This window comes from Bison bison, unplaced genomic scaffold, assembly GCF_000754665.1.
Source record: "Bison bison bison isolate TAMUID 2011002044 unplaced genomic scaffold, Bison_UMD1.0 scf7180017864037, whole genome shotgun sequence".
In the NCBI taxonomy this organism is placed as follows: domain Eukaryota; kingdom Metazoa; phylum Chordata; class Mammalia; order Artiodactyla; family Bovidae; genus Bison; species Bison bison.
Genome location: NW_011494609.1, coordinates 9,750,684 through 9,756,405, shown reverse-complemented (window position 1 = coordinate 9,756,405; position 5,722 = coordinate 9,750,684). Strand labels below are relative to the sequence as shown.

The 5,722-nt window shown below is 51.2% G+C and overlaps 1 protein-coding gene across 2 annotated transcripts in view; it reads left to right on the top strand.

Annotated features, from left to right (window-relative positions):
• The first annotated feature begins 41 nt into the window (after nt 1-41).
• The window catches only part of MX2 (MX dynamin-like GTPase 2), a 37,467-nt gene continuing 31,786 nt past the window's right edge, over nt 42-5,722 (top strand). For both annotated transcript variants that reach the window (XM_010834941.1, XM_010834942.1), the window contains exon 1: nt 42-132. The gene's annotated coding sequence lies outside the window, so the exon portion shown is untranslated. The remainder of the gene's footprint in view (nt 133-5,722) is intronic.

The window sequence follows — 5,722 nt, the reverse complement described above, 5'->3', positions numbered from 1 at the left end:
TTTGGGGAAAGCCATTAGTTTCATTTCCCTTACTTCTGGGAAAGCAAGCCACGAGGGCAGGAGGGATCCTATAAAAAGAAAGGGAGGAATGGGCAGAGATGACTTGCCGGCCTCCCTCCTACAAGTGCACAGGTAAGAGCTGGGTCAGTGCGGGGAGGGCTGCTTAATGCGTCTTCCTGCAGCAGATCTGCTTCCTGATAAACGTGGCTTGTGCCAGAAGGCTGGAGGCAGAAAGATGCTGTTTCTGAAGTTGCCTGCGTTGTGCGCTGGTGCTGGCCCCTAGCCATCCCTGCATGCACGCTCTAGAAAGGGAGCGGCGGGACTGGGAACACAGGGGGTCCCCATCTCCCCGAGTCTGGCCAAAGACCTTGTGACCACTCAGAGGTGGCTTCTGGAACTTCCATGGAAGTTGCACATCCTGAGGAGGGGAGAGAGTTTCATGCTCTGTGAAGCTGTGATTTATAATAAGAAATATATTAACTATAGTCACCTGCTGTACATTGCATCTCCACAGCTAATAATGTGTAGCATTTTAGAAAGTTGCTAAGAGAGTAGAAGGCTTCCCAGGTGGCAGTAGTGGTAAAGAACCCGCCTGCCAATGCAGGAGACTCAGGAGATGCAGGTTCGACCCTCAGGTTGGGAAGATCCCCTGGAGAAGCGCATGGCAACTCACTCCACTATTCTTGCCCAGAGAATCCCATGGACAGAGGAGCCTGGGAGGCTACAGTCCATGGGGCTGCAAAATAGACACGACTTAGAGACTAAACAATAACAACAAAAACAGTAGATCTTAAAAGTCCTCATCGCAAGAAAAAAAAAAAGTAAGTATGAGGATAGATATTAACTCATCCAGGTGACTATTTCATAATATTCACAATTGTAGGGGAAAAGGAGAGATTATTTGGTCTGTGTCAGTTCCAGCCTAACAGGTGTTCCTAAAACCCTCAGAAGGGAGGAGAGCGTCGGCTTCTGTTATGCTAATCAGGTGGTGTCAGGTCCCCGTGTTATGTTAATGAGATGGGAGCCGGTTACCTAGGTGAGCGGTCACGTGACAGAGGACTGGCACTTCCAGCCACTCCCTTCCTCCCGGAAGAGAAGCAGGGCAGGAGGTTGAGTTCAATCTCTGATGGTCAGTGATGAAATCACTCAGGTCTATGCAGTGAAGCCGCCTGAAAACCCGAGTGTTTGGAGGGCTTCTGGAGCGCACTGGAGATGCGGGAGAGCAGCGCTCGCAGACGGAGCGTAAGCTCCACCCTCGCCCGGCGCCTGCCATCTGGCTTTTTCCGAGCTGGGCTTCCCTGGCGGCTCAGCTAGTAAAGAATCCACCTGCAATGAGGGAGACCTGGGTTCTATCCCTGGGCTGAGACGATCCCCTGACGAAGGAAAAGGCCACCCACTCCAGTTTTCTGGCCTGGAGAATTCCGTGGACTGTATAGTCCACTGGGGTCTCAAAGACTCGGACGTGACTGAGCGGCTTTCACTTTCGCTTCTCCTGAGTTGTGTCTGTGTGCGTGCGATTTCACTCAGTCATGTCCGAATCTTTGTGATCCCACGGACTGTAGCTCAGCAGGCTGTCCATGGAGATTCTCTGGGCAAGAACACTAGAGTGGGTTGCCGTGCCCTCCTCCAGGGGATCTTCCCCACCCAGGGTTCCCACCCGTGTCTCTTTTGTCTCCTGCATTGCAGGCAGGTTCTGTAAAGAACCAGCGCCACCTGGGAAATCCTTTTATAATTAACCTGTGATCTAGTCAGTGAAAGGTTTCTGCTCTAGCAGATTATTCAAACCCAAGAGGGGCGGTGGGATGAGGTTAGGGGTGTCTTTGCTAGCAGTTTGCATCTGAAATGGGCAGTGTTGACTGGGGAAAAAATGCACATGAGATTTGTGAGTTAAGTTCTATTTGGGGCAAAATGAGGGTGGTAGACTGGGAGACAGCGTTTTGGATAGCTCTGAGGAGCTGCAACAAACAGCTAGTGGGGAAGTCAGTAATATCTGATTTTAGTGAAGGGCGTACATGCAATCAAGCACGCATTTCGGCAGAAGCTCACTGCTAGTCATGAGGAGCAGATGTCACTATTACTGATTTTAGTGCTTTTCTAGATATGAGGAGATTCAAGAATTGTGCTCATAAAATCTTCTCCGGAAAATATCTATCTGAATACCTGTTCTGCCAGTTTTTCCCAGAGCACAGAGGGCCTTGTTCCTGATCTCCATCCTGAACTACTTTCAGGGGAGCTACTGCAGTGGCTCAGGATTTAATCCTTGTAGAGTTAGATGTGTGTGTGTGTATGTGTGTGTGTGTGTCTGTGTGTGTGCTCAGTCACTCAGTTGTGTCCAACTGTGACCCCATGGACTATAGCCCAACAGGCGCCTCTGTTCATGGGATTTCCCAGGCAAGAATACTGGAGTGGGATGCCATTTCCTTCTCCAGGGATCTTCCTGACCCAGGGATCAAACCCAAGTCTCCTGCATTGGCAGGCATATTCTTTGCCACTGTGCCGCCCGGGAAGCCTAGAGACAGATGACAAGTGCCCATTTGCAATTGGCAGCAGGATGGGGTGGGGGCAGGTGAGTAGGGTGCACCCCATCTGATAATACTCTGCTGTCATCTCCCGGTAGATAGTGTCTGAATTGAGTCAACTGTTTGATGATATAGAATGACACACTTTGGAACTCGTATCAGAATTGAAGCCCCAAAGCCTGATCTCAGAGCTTCAGGATCCCTCTTGCTTGAGGCAGTGGTGCCCAAGAGGCCTCCTGACACTGTTTCTCGAGGGGCAAGGACACCTGCTTTCTAGCATTTGCTGATTCCCATTGTAGCATGAACTGGTGGATTATTACACCTTCAGAATTTTACTTAGAGACAGATATGATGCCAAGTCCACCCAGCAAAAAAGGCACTTGGGGGGAACAGATTAGGTATAAACCATGATGCTTTTGAACTGTGGGGCTGGAGAAGACTCTTGAGAGTCCCTTGAACAGCAAGGTGATTAAACCAGTCAATCCTAAAGGAAATCAACCCTGAATATTCATTGGAGGGACTGATACTGAAGCTGAAGTTCCAAAAATTTGGCCACCGATGTGAAGAGCCGACTCATTAGAAAAAACCCTGATGCTGGGAAAGGTTGAGGGCAGGAGGAGAAAGGGATGACAGGATGAGATGATTGGATGGCATCACCGATTTAATGGACATGAATTTGAGCAAGCTCCAGGAGACTGTGAAAGAGGGAGCCTGGCATGCTGCAGCCCATGGGGTTGCAGAGAGTCAGACACGACTGAGTGACTGAACAGCAATGGTGTGTGAGTGTCCTAGGGTTGTCATGGCACAGTATCCCAGACTAGAGGGCTTACAAAATGAAAATTTAGTCTCTCCCAGCCCTGGAGGCTGGAAGATTGAGATGGAGGCATTAGCGAATCCTCCTGAGATTCTGCATAGAGTCCATCCCTGTCTCTTCCAGCTTCTGCTCATTGCCAGCACTCCTTGGCACTACTGGGGGAAAATATCTGAGGATGCTGCCAGCAGGATGAAAACAAAAAAGCAGAGGCCTTTTCATGGGATCATACTTTCTCTAGACACTTGCTGAAGGGTCATGTATTTTGTAAGACGAGGAATTTCATGGAGGAGACTGGCCCCATGGGAAACAATCAGATGCAGAACAGAGAAAAGGCTAAACCTCAGGGACTCAGAGAAATGAAGAATAGAAAGATGCAAAACAGCTGTAAAAACCCAGATTTAGTTTTAGTCCCCAACCAGTGGGAGGGGCTGTCTGAGAGTCTTTTCCTCTAAAGCTAGCCACAGGGCATTTGAGGGCTGCGTGCCAGCAATTCCTGGCCCGGAAGTGCCCGCTTCATCCCCCAGCAGCCCCACACATCGGGAATTGGCTGACCATAGATTGGGGTTACCTATAAGATGGTCCTTCCACCCAACACTCAGCTGAGCAGTCTTACTGCCCTCATCCACAGGAGGGAACAGAGGTGCTGTCTTAGGATTTCAGCACCGAGATAAGGGTGCTCCCTCCACTGGACAGCCTTTGCAGGGCTCCCCCAGGAGCGGGGCCGAGCCTGGGGGGGTCTCCCTTTCCTTAGGGTCTCCAGGTCAGTGGGGCTGACTGCTCAGAAAAGTGCAGGTAGAAGACTTCTCCACCTCCTTCCAGCCCAAACCCAAATGTCAGGTCTAGCCCCAGCCATGTCAGGAAAGGCCAGGGCACAGCCCGGAAAGAGCAAGGCAGAGAGGACCAGAGGGGCCAGCCCCCAATCCCAAAGAAAGGAGCCGCCCCTGGGCTGGGCTTTCTGAGCCCCCAGGAGACAAGTGTGCTTCTCCCAGTTCCCTGAGCTCATTCTGACCTCAGGACCTTTGCACTTGGACTTGCTCTGCCAGGAAGGTTCCTCCCCAGGTCCTCAAATAATAGTTCCTCTCTTCATTCATTTCCTGTTTTCTGTAAACACGGACACGCCCTCAAACAGCCCCTGCCTCCACCTCTGACACTGACCCCAGCATCTGTCACCCACGCCCTTTCGTCCAGACACTCCATCGTCACCTGGGGTTGCATTACTGCAGGCTTCTTCATTGGTCGGCTTTCTTGTTTTTTTTTTGGGGGGGGGGTCCCCGTGACAGAATGTGTGTACCGGAGACAGGGACTTCATCTGGCTTGCTCACCACTGAATCCTCATGGCAGGAACCACCTCGCACATAGTTGGTCCTCGTATTAGTTTGCTCAGGCTGCTGTAACGAAGTGCCGCAGGGTGGATGGCTTAGACAACAGAAATCTATTTTCTCCCAGTCTGGAGGTCAGAAGTCCAAGACTAAGGTGTCAGCAGGGTTACTTTCTCCCAAGGCCGCCTGGGCATGGAGACGGCGGTCTCCCCGTGTCCTCATCGGCTCTTGCCTCTGTGTGTATTTGTCCTAATCTGTTTTTTCTAAGACGCCAGTGAGATTGGATTAGTGACCTTGTTTACCTCAATCACCTCTTTAAAGGGCATCTCTCCAGTATAGACATACACCGAGGTCCTAGGGGTTAGGGCTCTGACCTATGAACTTGGGGACACAATTCACCCTGCATCAGTCCTCAAAACACATCTGTTGAATGAATGAATAAGTGAATGAACCACCCGCACTTTTAAAGCTAGGCCAATGGCACACACAAGGCGATGAATGTGCAGATCCAGTTTGAGGGAAGGTAAAAAAACCTGGCCCAGCATTCAGAGGTGGCATCAAATAGGAAAAGGTAGGTTAGGACCAAATTCTTTAGGAACTTTGTTCTGAAAGAAAAAGACCCCAGAAGTTTTTAGAAAGCGCAGTGACAGGATGAGCCAGGGTTTAGACGGGAAAGGGCCACAGTGTGTGCAAGGGTGGAACCACTGTTGTGAGGAGGGGATGGATGGAGGGCTGGAAACGGGGCACACATGGATGCCCCAAGGGGCAGCTATGGGGTAGGCACCACCTCGAGACTCCAATCCTCCCCACTGGTTAGTGCCCTGGAGCTGGCCTGACAGATGCCCCCAACTCAGACACACAGGACATTTATTCTCTCCCGGTTCTCAGGCCAGAAATTCCAGGGTGAGGTGTCGGTAGAGTTAGTTCTTCCCAGAGGCTCTGAGGGAAACCCCTTTCAGGCTCCTCTCCCAGCTTCTGGGCCCCTGATCCCCTCGGGGGTCCCTGACCTGGGGCAGCGACCCTCCAGTCTCTGCCTCCGTTGCCCTACAGCCAAGGGGCTCTGAGTCTCA